This window comes from Sardina pilchardus, chromosome 2 (assembly GCF_963854185.1).
Source record: "Sardina pilchardus chromosome 2, fSarPil1.1, whole genome shotgun sequence".
NCBI classification, from domain to species: Eukaryota; Metazoa; Chordata; class Actinopteri; order Clupeiformes; family Clupeidae; genus Sardina; species Sardina pilchardus.
Window position 1 is genome coordinate 21,495,411 of NC_084995.1, and position 13,261 is coordinate 21,508,671.

At 48.7% G+C, this 13,261-nt stretch overlaps 2 long non-coding RNA genes across 2 annotated transcripts; both read right to left on the reverse strand.

The window, feature by feature from the left end:
• Nucleotides 1-4,444: 4,444 nt before the first annotated feature.
• On the reverse strand, nt 4,445-4,791 carry LOC134066666 (uncharacterized). Its single transcript, XR_009936465.1, has 3 exons — nt 4,759-4,791; nt 4,640-4,678; nt 4,445-4,562 (listed from the first exon to the last, which is right to left on the reverse strand). It is a non-coding gene; the product is annotated as an uncharacterized LOC134066666 (long non-coding RNA).
• A 6,852-nt stretch (nt 4,792-11,643) lies between these two features.
• LOC134066633 (uncharacterized) lies at nt 11,644-12,245 on the reverse strand. Its single transcript, XR_009936462.1, has 4 exons — nt 12,098-12,245; nt 11,958-12,021; nt 11,839-11,877; nt 11,644-11,761 (listed from the first exon to the last, which is right to left on the reverse strand). It is a non-coding gene; the product is annotated as an uncharacterized LOC134066633 (long non-coding RNA).
• Between the last annotated feature and the right edge of the window lie 1,016 nt (nt 12,246-13,261).

Consider the following 13,261-nt stretch of genomic DNA (forward strand, 5'->3'; position numbering starts at 1 on the left):
AAGTAGTTAAGAAAGGTGGAATTTCAGTCCAAGATAAAGATAGAGTAAGAGTTGAACAGTTGCTTCGGGGAGCGATTAGTTCAGACCTGATGCTGTTACAGCTACGGCTGAAAGAGAGACGGAGTAACCCTCCAAATTTTCTTGATTTGCTAGCTGAAATAAGGACTGAAGAAGAACACGAGCGTACACGGCAAAAGGTGAACACGCGTGTTCGGAAGGTTGCAGCTCAAGATGAGTCTGAAGCTGAAGTAGATGTTGTAGAGGGGCTGAAGGCTGATTTCAAGGCCCTGAAAGCTCAAGTGTCTGAGATGGCAAAGAGGCCCTCTTGTGTTAAAGAGGAGGCTGATATTCATACGTCTGCGCCTCAGTCGTTTCACTCTGGCAACGACCAAGCTGAAGCTGTTGCTTTGCGGAAAAAAGTTAACAGGTTAAAGCAGAAATTAAAGAATAAGGGAAATAGGGAGGTAGAACAGCCAGTTACAGTTGCTGCTGTTGAGAGCGCGGGGCGTGGCTTTTCCAGCCCAAAGCAGAGTCAAAGGGGGGATGATGACCGCTTCTGCTACAGGTGTGGAGAAGACGGCCATATCGCTTCGAAATGTTCATCCACTGAGAATGAGAAAAAGGTGATCAGGAAGCTCATCGCTTCACTTAACAAAGCTAAAGATAAGCGCGTTCCTGATGGTGAAACTACTCATTGCTCAGTTAGAAAACAAGCTGTACATGCCAAAATGACCGCCTCATTTCCTGAGGGTCTGATTGGTCCTGCGTCCACTGTACAGGTTAAAGTGAATGGTCATCCCTGTACTGCTATTTTGGATAGTGGGTCACAAGTGACCATAATCTTTGAGAAATGGTATGAGAAACACTTGTCTTGTGTACCCATTCAGCCAGTGACAGGTTTAGCCATTTGGGGTCTTAGTGACACAAGTTACCCGTACAGAGGATATGTTGTGGTAGATATGCAGTTCCCAAAAGAGCTTGTTGGTAAGACAGAGACATTGTCGGTGTTGGCATTGATTTGCCCTGGGCCTAACACACCGGATCAGGTCCCAGTGATCTTGGGCACTAATGCTAGCTTGTTTCATAGGCTTGCTGCTCTGTGTGACCATTCAAAGAGTGAAACGCTAGCTCGTGCATTGAACGTCAATGGGCTTGGGCCTAAAAAAGAGACATTACACAGCCTTGCTGAGGTTGATTCAGATGAGGCTGTGGGTATAGTGAAATGGATGGGTCCTGGTCATTTGACCATCCCACCACAAGAAAGCCGTTGTGTGTCATGTCAACTTGAATTTTCGCAGCCAGTGCCTAAAGGCATAGTTGTAGTGGAAGCAAGTGATGCCATGCCATTGCCTCAAGGGGTAATGTTCCAACCAGTAGTAGCACCGGCTAATGCTATTGATAGCAAAAGTTTCTCTCTGTTGTTACAGAATGAGACAAAGAGAGAGGTTACCATACTTAAAGGCACGCCTCTGGGGAAAGTACAGCCTGCTGATTTGGCTAGCTCCCCAGTGAGAAGTGAGATGTCTGGAGAGATGGATCCCAGTTTGATTGATTTTGGTGATTCTCCCATTCCTAATGAATGGAGAGAGAGACTTAGGAGAAAGTTGTGTCGCCGGCGTAACGTGTTTTCGCTCCATGAGTGGGAGGTTGGCTTAGCTAAGGGAGTAGAGCACAACATTCGTCTGTCTGACCCCCGACCGTTTCGGGAGAGGTCCAGACGTCTTACGCCTGCTGACATAGATGACGTGCGTAAACACCTCCAAGACCTGCTAGCTGCAGGAGTGATCAAAGAGTCACGGAGTCCATACGCATCACCTATCGTGATTGCGAGAAAGAAAAATGGTAGTGTGCGTATGTGCATCGACTACCGGACTCTTAACAATAAGACAATTCCCGATCAGTATACAACCCCACGCATCGATGATGCATTGGACTGTTTAGCTGGAAGTCGCTGGTTCTCCGTATTAGACCTTCGTAGTGGTTATTACCAAATAGCCATGGCAGAGGAGGACAAGGAGAAAACCGCGTTTATATGTCCTCTTGGCTTTTACCAATTTGAACGGATGCCGCAGGGAGTGATGGGAGCTCCTGCGACATTTCAACGTTTAATGGAGAAGGCCGTAGGTGACATGAATTTGTTACAAGTTCTTGTTTATTTGGATGATTTGATTGTCTTTGGTGCAACGTTGGAGGAACATGAGGAGAGACTTTTTAAGGTGTTAGACCGTCTGGAGGAAGTGGGTCTCAAGGTGTCGCTGGACAAGTGCCACTTCTGTCAGCCTAGAGTTAAATATGTGGGTCATATTGTGTCGGCTGATGGGATTTCCACTGACCCATCTAAGGTGGAGGCTGTCACCATGTGGCCACAGCCTACTGATTTGAAGTCGTTGAGGTCGTTCCTTGGCTTCTGCGGCTATTACCGCAGATTCATAGCCAATTATTCCTCCATTGTGAAGCCATTGACCGAACTCACCAAAGGGTATCCTCCTGTAAGGAAGGGTAAAAAGCCTAGTGTAGTGAAAGACCAACAGTACTACAAAGAATCCGAACCGTTTGGCTCGCGATGGACAGATGCGTGTACTGGAGCGTTCCGTGAGATCATCAGGCGCCTTACAAATGCACCTGTATTGGCCTTTGCGGACCCGAACAAGCCCTATGTATTACACATTGACGCCAGCCTTAAAGGGTTGGGGGCTGTTTTGAATCAAGTGCACCCAGAGGGTCTTAGACCTGTTGCATTTGCCAGCAGAGGTTTGAATGCTGCAGAACAGAGGTATCATATTCACCAGCTTGAGTTTTTAGCACTCAAGTGGGCAGTGGTGGATAAGTTCCACGATTATTTATATGGAGTGAGATTCACTGTGATGACGGATAACAATCCGCTCACTTACGTGTTGACTACCGGGAAGCTTAATGCTACGGGGCATAGATGGCTTGCTGCCCTAGCCACGTATGATTTTGAGATCAAATATCGCCCTGGCAAAGTCAATATCGATGCCGATTTGCTCTCCCGAAACTGGATTGATGAGGAAGTTGAGCCATGGAAGAGGTTGTCTCAGAATGATGTGAGGACAATTTGTGGTTGTGTGCATGCACAGGAGCTGCGTGATAGTGATGTGCGTGTGGCCGATAGACTAGGAGTGCCTGCAGAAGGTGTTCCTGAGCTGTATGCTTTTGCCACTCATCTCAACTTGGGTCAGCTAGAACAGTTCACTCGAGAGGATTTGCGAAAAGCGCAGTTCGAGGACAGTGTTCTCAGAGTAGTTAGAGAAGCCATGGACACTGGCCAGTGGCCATCTAACTTGAGTCAGTTTGATTCTGATGTCGCTTTGCTGAAGCGTGAGAGTCAGAAATTAAGAATTGAAGATGGACTGTTGTACAGAGTTACACACAAAACATCTGGAAAAGAAATACATCAATTGCTACTGCCCAAGCAGTTCAGAATGCAGGTGATTCATGCTTTGTGTGACAAAGCAGTGTGAGGGAGGGATAACAGGATGTACCCCAACCAATAGCCCGACTACGCCACCCCAGGACAATCACTGTAATTACCCCCAGGGAAATACCACAGTAGAATATATGAACTACACAGGTTCGTATGCAATACGCAGAAGACGTGAATTCCAATTGAATAAAAGTTTATTGAAGAAACAAGGGGAAAGGGGAGGTGGGAACTGAAGACCTGTTGGAGGAAGAGGCCTGAAAGACTCGCATGGGTTAAGAGAATGTAAAAATATATTTATTTAACACTTTAGTCTGAGGTTTAATTTAACAATAAAGGTTGCACTTCTCAAAATGAACATAGCTAGGTGGGGCTTACCTGAGGGAGGCACGCTACTGATGGAGTGTTCCAAAATCCACACGTGTACACACACACACACACACACACACTTGGTGAAGTGGATCTCTAAACAAGCTGCTGCGAGCAGTGCACTGAACCGCACAGCCCAACACAGCACAGCACACAGCACAGCACAGCACAGCACACCACACAGCACGGCACGGCACAGCACAGCAAGGCAAGCATGCAGTGATAGGGTCCCACCACCAGGTGTCTAGCCTCCCCTAAGTAGCACCCGACCTGCCAAATAAACAAATAAAACAAACACACAATTAAGGCACCAGAAGATAATACATAAACCAAGGAAGACACTACAACAATACATGAAGGACAATAACAACACTTGCCAACACTGACAAAACTACAACTTAAATCATGCAAAGCGACAGTAGCCCGCATACACAATCACATGCAAACAGATGGAGGGAGATGCACATCAGGCCACAGCGCCTCGGAGAGGCTGACGACATGCAGCAGGTATTATAGGTAGGCAAACTCACCAACCAAAGCAAAAGAAAACCCCCAAACAAAAACCCCACAAAACAATAGAATTGGGTACTAAGGCACTGGACAAAGACCCAGACAAACAAGATCACGAGGAAATCACAGATACAAACAGGAGACGAAGGAGACGAGATGAACACTAGACGGAAACCAAATCGTAAGACAAAACAGCAACGCCCGTGAAGTCCGGCCCTCCAGTCAACCAGGCTACATGCACCTGCAAGATGCAGACCAAAGTTACAAAAATAACACCTTTTATAATATGTCTTTATCATGGAATGCTGCGTTACATACCCGCTCCAGAGACAATGGCGGCGAAGTCAAAGATCCGTACTATAAGCACATAGTTAAATAAATCAGTGTGCGTGAACTTGTAGCGACGGTGTCGCATAAACTAACATTAAGAAGCATACCTGAGCTGGCAAAGAGCAGGAATACCCTCAACGGGAACGGTGGAGGACCGACATTGCAAGGAAGCTACAAAACAAGAAGGTAAGCTCATAAAATGTAAAATGTTAATAACCAACGCAACCCGCTAAGGATTGAGACCTACCGCAACAGACAGGGAGCCATCTCAATGAGGGGGGAGAGCAAAAGTTACCAGCGCAGTCACTCACCGGTACTTCCAGGTCTTTTTAAAGGTGTTTTGGCAGCGGCTGCTAATCAGGGGGATTGACAAGTAATTAGCTAATAATGACGTGACAGCACGGGAGGTTCAGAGGGGGTGAACCTACCCCACTACAATCTACCCCTGGTTTTTTTTTCATCGGCGCCCCGACGATGGACTAACAAACTGGCATAGGAGTTAAGGCACAGGTCGGGGAGAGCCAACAGCCCCCGAGGTATCCCCTCCTGCTGGTCTTGGAAGGTGGTATAGGTTGGAGTGCTGACCTGCCTTGACTCTAGCCGTCCTCCTCACTTCAGGCATACTGGCGCTGGATTGGGTGGACGACTGTGGAGCATCATCCATGGATTCCGCCAGGGGTGGGCCATCAAGTGGCACAGTAGCATTTGTTAATGTGTCTCCTTCCCATCCTTGACCCAGGGTTGGTAGCCTGGTGGCCTGAAAGGACAGAGGACTTGCAGAGAGTGGTGGCCCAGGAACAGGGACCGAAGCAGTTGTGACAGGGAGACCAGAGGGCTGGGGCTCATCAGGTCTCCAAAGGAAGAGATCATGGGAGCCTTCTTCCTGGGAGGGTACACATTCAAGGGCAGGAGGGGGCGGGCTGCTTGAAGGCTCTGGGCCAAGATGTGGCTTCAACATGGTGCGATGGATATGCTTCACCTTCCCCGGAGAATCAACTGGTGCGATGGTGTAGACCACACCTCCTGGCCTGGGGACCTTCAACACTTGGTGTAACAGTGGGTGCCATAGATCTTGGATTTTGTTACGCCCCCTAAGCCCATGGTTACGGACATACACCAGCTGACCTTCTTGTAACGGCCGATCCTTCACCCGAGGTGCATGATGGTTCTGGCGCTGTTCAGCAGTAGTGGCTAGGCGCTTTTTGGCCCCATCAAACGCCAGATTGAGTCGAGTCTGATGCTCCACTATCCAGCTGTGCACGGTGCCTGGTAAAGGGTCGGCCACCCTACCTAACAGAAAGTCAACTGGTAATTTAGGGTCTTGACCAAACATCAGAAAATAGGGTGTCTCACCTGTCGACTGATGCGGTGTGGTATTATAGGAAAACACCACCTGCGGCAGACAGGAAGTCCAGTCCCTTTTCCGTGAGGTGGGGAGCACACGCAGGAGATTGTGCAGCGTCCGATTGAAGCGCTCACATTGGCCGTTACCAGCCGGATGATAGGGAGTGGTCCTAGATTTTGAAACATCATACAAGAGGCAAAGCTGTTGTATCAACACACTCTCGAAGTTACGGCCTTGGTCTGTATGAACGCGACTAGGGATGCCGAACTTGTAGAACCACTCTGTGACAAGTACCTGCGCCACAGTCGCCGCCCGCTGGTCCCTGGTGGGAATAGCAAGAGTATATTTGCTAAACACATCGGTCATCACAAGCACATTCTCAACTCCATTATGAGTGGGTTCCAGTATGGTAAAATCTAAAGCTAAAATTTCATTAGGTCTAGATGCTAGTAAGTGTCCCATAAAGCTGTGCACCACAGGCTGTGTGTTTTTACTGACCTGGCAACGTTCGCACTCCTGGCACCAACGTTTAATTTCCGAGAACATTTTAGGCCAGTAGCAACGCTGCTGCACCAACTGACTTGTCCGTTCAATGCCCTGGTGCCCGTGGCTCTGATGGAGCTGACCCAGAACAACAGACTTCAATGCCGCCGGCAGAACCAGTTGAAAGACCTCCTCGTTACCATCGGGGCGGAAGATCCGGCGATACAGGATGCCATCCTTGTTCACCAGGCGATCCCACTGGCGCAACAACACCAAAGCACCGGGGGACAGCTGATGTCGTTCAGCTGCAGTGGGACGCTCCTTCCGCTTCCAATACGCCAGGATGTCATGGATGTCAGGGTCAGTTTCCTGCAGGGACTGGAGCTCAGAGGGGGAGTGGTGAGGGAAAACAGCAATAGAGGACTGCGTTACTTCAGCAAAGCTTTGGTTCACCATGGCCTGTTGCAAGGAGGCAGGGAGAGCAGTTCCGGGGCTTCCTGTCAAGGAAGGATCTGGGGCTACGTACTGCCGTGAGAGGGCATCAGCATTAGTATTTGATTTGCCGGACCTGTACTTCAGCTGATAGTCAAAAGCCGCCAGCTGCGCTGCCCACCGCTGTTCCGTGGCACCTAGCTTGGCGGTGGACAGATGGCTGAGAGGGTTATTATCCGTGAACACCACACACTTTTGGCCTAGCAGGTACTCACGGAATTTCTCAGTCATGGCCCACTTGAGCGCAACAAACTCCAACTTCATGGAGCTATAGTTGGACATGTTGCGCTCAGTGGGCCTCAGACCTCGACTGGCATATGCGATGGGTCGGACCGTCCCACCCTGCTCCTGAGAGAGAATGGCCCCCAGGCCGCTGTGGCTAGCGTCGACTTCCAGGATAAATGGCAGGGAGAAGTCGGCATAAGCAAGTACAGGTGCACTAACAAATTTACTTTTCAGTCCGTCGAAGCTGCTCTCGCACTCGCCTGTCCATGCTGATGCCAAGCTTCGGCCAGATGCTTTCTTTGATTTGGTCCCTGCCAGCTCTGCTACCAACCTATGTAGAGGGGCCGCCAGCTTGGCAAACCCCTCCACAAAGCGGCGATAGTAGCTGGCGAAACCTAAAAATGAACGAAGCTCTGAGATGTGGGAGGGCCGTTTCCAATTAGCTACCACCTCTACCTTCTTCGGGTCGGTTGAAACCCCGTGGCTGGAGATTACGTGACCCAGATAGCCCACTTTCTTCTGGAAAAACGCACATTTCTCCAGCTTGGCTTTTAGACCTTCCTGTTTCAAGCGGCCAAGCACCACGTCCAACCGCTGCAGGTGCTGCGAGACAGAAGAAGAGAAAACCACCACATCATCCAAATATAACAATAATGACTGGCACTGCTGGTCTCCAAACATCCGCTGCATCAGCCTCTGGAAAGTACTAGGGGCGTTGCAAAGCCCAAACGGCATTCTGTTCCATTCAAAAAGACCGAATGGGGTACAGAATGCCGTTTTAGCTTTGTCAGACTCTGCAACAGGTACCTGGTTGTATCCACTTGCCAGATCGAGAGTGGAGAACCAGCAGGCCCCAGAAAGGGCATCCAAGGTTTCCTCGATCCGAGGGAGCGGGAACGCATCCTTACGGGTTTTCCCATTTAGCTGGCGGTAGTCCACACACAAGCGTGGGCTCCCATCTTTCTTCTTAACGAGGACTATGGGGGACGCGTAGGGGCTGCAGCTCTCCCGAATGATCTGTGCCTCAAGAAGCTGTTGGATGTGAGACTTTACCACTTCATATTCGGACGGGGGCAACCGGCGATAACGCTGTCGGACAGGAACATCGTCCACTAGAGGAATCTCATGAGTAATGAGGCGGGTGCAGCCCAAGTCCCCTTCATGAGCGGCAAAAACTGAGCTGTAATTCAGTAGCAGTGATCGGACCTGGCTCTGGTCCTGATCCGACAGAGCAGACAAATCAAGGGCCTCTATCTTTGATTTAATTGGGTCAGGGGTTACTGAATTAAGAGTGGAGGCATGTACTGCCCGTACTTCAGCTATTTCTGGGGGCAGACTAACCACATAAACCTCAGTTAGATTTCCCAGTATAGAGCGTGGGTACAGTAAGGTGTCATTAGTCCCCACGTTAACTACAGGAATATAAGCAGTGCCGTGGGTCACCTGAACTAAGGCTGGGGATGCCAAAAGGCCAGCAGGCAAACCAGAAGATAGAGGCTCAAAAAGGGCCGAGCCCCCAGTCTGTAAGCCAGAACAGGTAGTGGCTATAAACTTGAGCGTTCCCCCTGGAACACGATGAACCCTTCCCCCTCGTACTCTGACAGTTCGGTCAGTTGCCCCAGAAGATAGACTAGCCTGATGACATTGCTGCAAAGCTTCAAATACTGACTCTGGGGCTTTTGCTACTGTGTGTGACTCAAAGAAAGATGGGCCATGTTGGCCAAACAGTTCATGATAACATTTGCCTATAATGTTCATCCCTAACACTCCGGGGACCTGAGACATTGAACCTCCTACAGGATCCTTAACCACCAATACCCCACACCCTGGTACATCCTTACTACAGAGTTTAACATCTAATTCTAAGTAGCCAAGGTACGGGATTCCTAAACCATTGGCCGCACGAAGCTGCAACCATTGACACTGCCTCAAGCGATCCTGACCCCATGGTTCAAAATGGTGTCTGAAGAAAGTCTCAGTAATGGTCGACACCATAGATCCTGTATCTAAAAGACAAGGCACCTCCACCCCTCCCATAGTAACACTTATATGTGGGCAAGATGACATAAGCTGAGGTACCGTCCTTTTATCCCCCTTCACTACACAGGAGCCATTAACATCCCCAACCGAACTACGGCTCAATAGGTCGGTGGGTGCTAGTTTTCCTGTGGCTGACTGGACTGGGTGGACCTTGGGATAGAAGAGGAACTAGAAAAGGAAGTGGCTCTAGGGCGGGGAGGGACCCTCGGGCCATCACAATCACGAGCAAAGTGGCCTGGTTGCTGGCACCTTCTGCAGATGACAGGCCCAGAGAAAGCTCCACTGGGTTGTTTAGTGGCCTGGAGAAGACTAACGCTACGTGTGAGTAGGTCAAGCTGTTCCTGCTGGCGTTTCAAAATCTCCTTCAGTTCAACAAGGTCATGGTTTGGTAGGGGACTACGAGGAGGGTGGCGCTGTTCGCCCTGAACTCCATATACTATACCATAAGCAGAGGGGACAGACTGACTCCTACCCCTCATTGTTGCCGGCATGACTTCCCGCTCCCACCTAATAGCCTCCCTACGAACTTCAAGTAGAGTGGAAGTGGGTTCACGCCGCACCAGCTGTTTCAATTCCCTACGGAGTGCACCATCAGTTACACACTCAATAAATTGATCGCGTAACATTACCTCAGAATTTGGGACGGCATGAGGAGCGACCTGTCTGATCTTCCCCATCAAACTCATCAAGGCCAGGGAGAATTCCAGTAGACTCTCCCCATCTTGTTGCCTTCTTGAAAAGAATGACTCCTGTAATGACACATGGGACTGACAACAACCATACAATTCACGTAAAACTGCTGTAATTTTATCTGGGTCCCTCCTCTCCTCAGCAGAGCGATATTTGATTTCCTCCCTTGCTTCTCCTTCTAAATGGTCAAAGAGAAAGAAAGCTTGGTCAGCAGAGGAAAGGTGCCGAGCCCGCATGCAGGCCTGTACCTCTTCTTCCCACTCGTCAAAACTTATACCAGACCTGCCTGAGAAGTTAGGACATTTTCTATCCCTAGGGATGAAAACAAATCTTTCATTTGACACATTAACTGGAGGTGCAGCTGGCGGTCGGTCCAACAGCAAGCGGTCATTATCAGCTTGAAGCTGTGCAACCCTTTCTCGAAGCTGCTGCATTTCTTCAACCATGGCTACTATGACCACTCACTGCACAATGTAATAAGGGGAGGAGTCAAATACAAAGGGGATTAGATCACAGCTAGTTCAGCTTAGAGAATTGTTGTTTGTCCCGCCACAAGGGCCGCTGCTGTTTTGTCTTGACACTGGACACAATTAGCTTCACATACAATACAATACAAATTAAGGATTAAAGACAATATAAACCCAAAAAAACAACCTTCTGGTGCCAAACAAACCTAAACAGATTTGGAATTCACGTCTTTTGCTTTTCAAATGCAATCCTGCCGACCCACGTCAAATTGTGACAAAGCAGTGTGAGGGAGGGATAACAGGATGTACCCCAACCAATAGCCCGACTACGCCACCCCAGGACAATCACTGTAATTACCCCCAGGGAAATACCACAGTAGAATATATGAACTACACAGGTTCGTATGCAATACGCAGAAGACGTGAATTCCAATTGAATAAAAGTTTATTGAAGAAACAAGGGGAAAGGGGAGGTGGGAACTGAAGACCTGTTGGAGGAAGAGGCCTGAAAGACTCGCATGGGTTAAGAGAATGTAAAAATATATTTATTTAACACTTTAGTCTGAGGTTTAATTTAACAATAAAGGTTGCACTTCTCAAAATGAACATAGCTAGGTGGGGCTTTCCTGAGGGAGGCACGCTACTGATGGAGTGTTCCAAAATCCACACGTGTACACACACACACACACACACACACTTGGTGAAGTGGATCTCTAAACAAGCTGCTGCGAGCAGTGCACTGAACCGCACAGCCCAACACAGCACAGCACACAGCACAGCACAGCACAGCACACCACACAGCACGGCACGGCACAGCACAGCAAGGCAAGCATGCAGTGATAGGGTCCCACCACCAGGTGTCTAGCCTCCCCTAAGTAGCACCCGACCTGCCAAATAAACAAATAAAACAAACACACAATTAAGGCACCAGAAGATAATACATAAACCAAGGAAGACACTACAACAATACATGAAGGACAATAACAACACTTGCCAACACTGACAAAACTACAACTTAAATCATGCAAAGCGACAGTAGCCCGCATACACAATCACATGCAAACAGATGGAGGGAGATGCACATCAGGCCACAGCGCCTCGGAGAGGCTGACGACATGCAGCAGGTATTATAGGTAGGCAAACTCACCAACCAAAGCAAAAGAAAACCCCCAAACAAAAACCCCACAAAACAATAGAATTGGGTACTAAGGCACTGGACAAAGACCCAGACAAACAAGATCACGAGGAAATCACAGATACAAACAGGAGACGAAGGAGACGAGATGAACACTAGACGGAAACCAAATCGTAAGACAAAACAGCAACGCCCGTGAAGTCCGGCCCTCCAGTCAACCAGGCTACATGCACCTGCAAGATGCAGACCAAAGTTACAAAAATAACACCTTTTATAATATGTCTTTATCATGGAATGCTGCGTTACATACCCGCTCCAGAGACAATGGCGGCGAAGTCAAAGATCCGTACTATAAGCACATAGTTAAATAAATCAGTGTGCGTGAACTTGTAGCGACGGTGTCGCATAAACTAACATTAAGAAGCATACCTGAGCTGGCAAAGAGCAGGAATACCCTCAACGGGAACGGTGGAGGACGGACATTGCAAGGAAGCTACAAAACAAGAAGGTAAGCTCATAAAATGTAAAATGTTAATAACCAACGCAACCCGCTAAGGATTGAGACCTACCGCAACAGACAGGGAGCCATCTCAATGAGGGGGGAGAGCAAAAGTTACCAGCGCAGTCACTCACCGGTACTTCCAGGTCTTTTTAAAGGTGTTTTGGCAGCGGCTGCTAATCAGGGGGATTGACAAGTAATTAGCTAATAATGACGTGACAGCACGGGAGGTTCAGAGGGGGTGAACCTACCCCACTACAATCGCATGATAATATGGGACACTTGGGGGTAGAGAGGACTGTAGACCTGGTGAGAGACAGGTTTTATTGGCCAAAAATGACTCAGACTGTAGAGAAGTACATAGGTAACTGTGGGAGGTGTGTAACATGGAAGAGTCCATGTGCCCGAGCTGCTCCGTTACATCAAATCACCTCTAGTGGTCCTATGGAGCTGGTATGTATCGACTTCTTGTCTTTAGAACCAGACTCAAGTGGAATTGGAAACATACTGGTAGTCACGGATCATTTTAGTCGCTATGCGCAAGCATACCCTACTAAAGATCAAAAAGCAGTGACCGTGGCTAAAGTCTTGGTTGAGAGGTTTTTTGTTCACTATGGTCTGCCGGCCCGAATTCATTCGGACCAGGGCCGTGACTTTGAAAGCCGATTGATTAAGGAACTTTTGAGGACTTTGGGGATCCGTAAGTCCAGAACGACTCCCTACCATCCCCAAGGGGACCCACAACCTGAGCGTTTTAATAGAACGTTGCTTTCTATGTTGGGGACCTTGAGGGACACACATAAGCGACAGTGGAGCCGTCATGTCAGTCAGCTTGTACATGCGTACAATAGCACTAAGAACGATGCCACAGGGTTTTCACCCTATTACATCATGTTTGGCAGAGAGGCTAGATTGCCTATTGATGTGTGTTTTGGAACTGATGGACAAGACGCAGTCAGTCATTCCCGCTATGTGGAAGAACTGAAACGAGATTTGCAGAGCGCATATGAGCTTGCTGCTAAATCAGCAACACAGGTTCACTTGCGAAACAAAAGGAACTATGAGAGAGTCTTGCGCAATCAAGTGTTATCCAAGGGTGACCGAGTGCTCTTGAAGAACTTGGGGTTGAAAGGAAAGCATAAGTTACAGAGTCGGTGGAACTCTTTACCTTATGTGGTGGTAGAAAAGCTCCCTGATTTGCCTGTTTACAGGGTGAGGCCTGAGAGTGGTATGG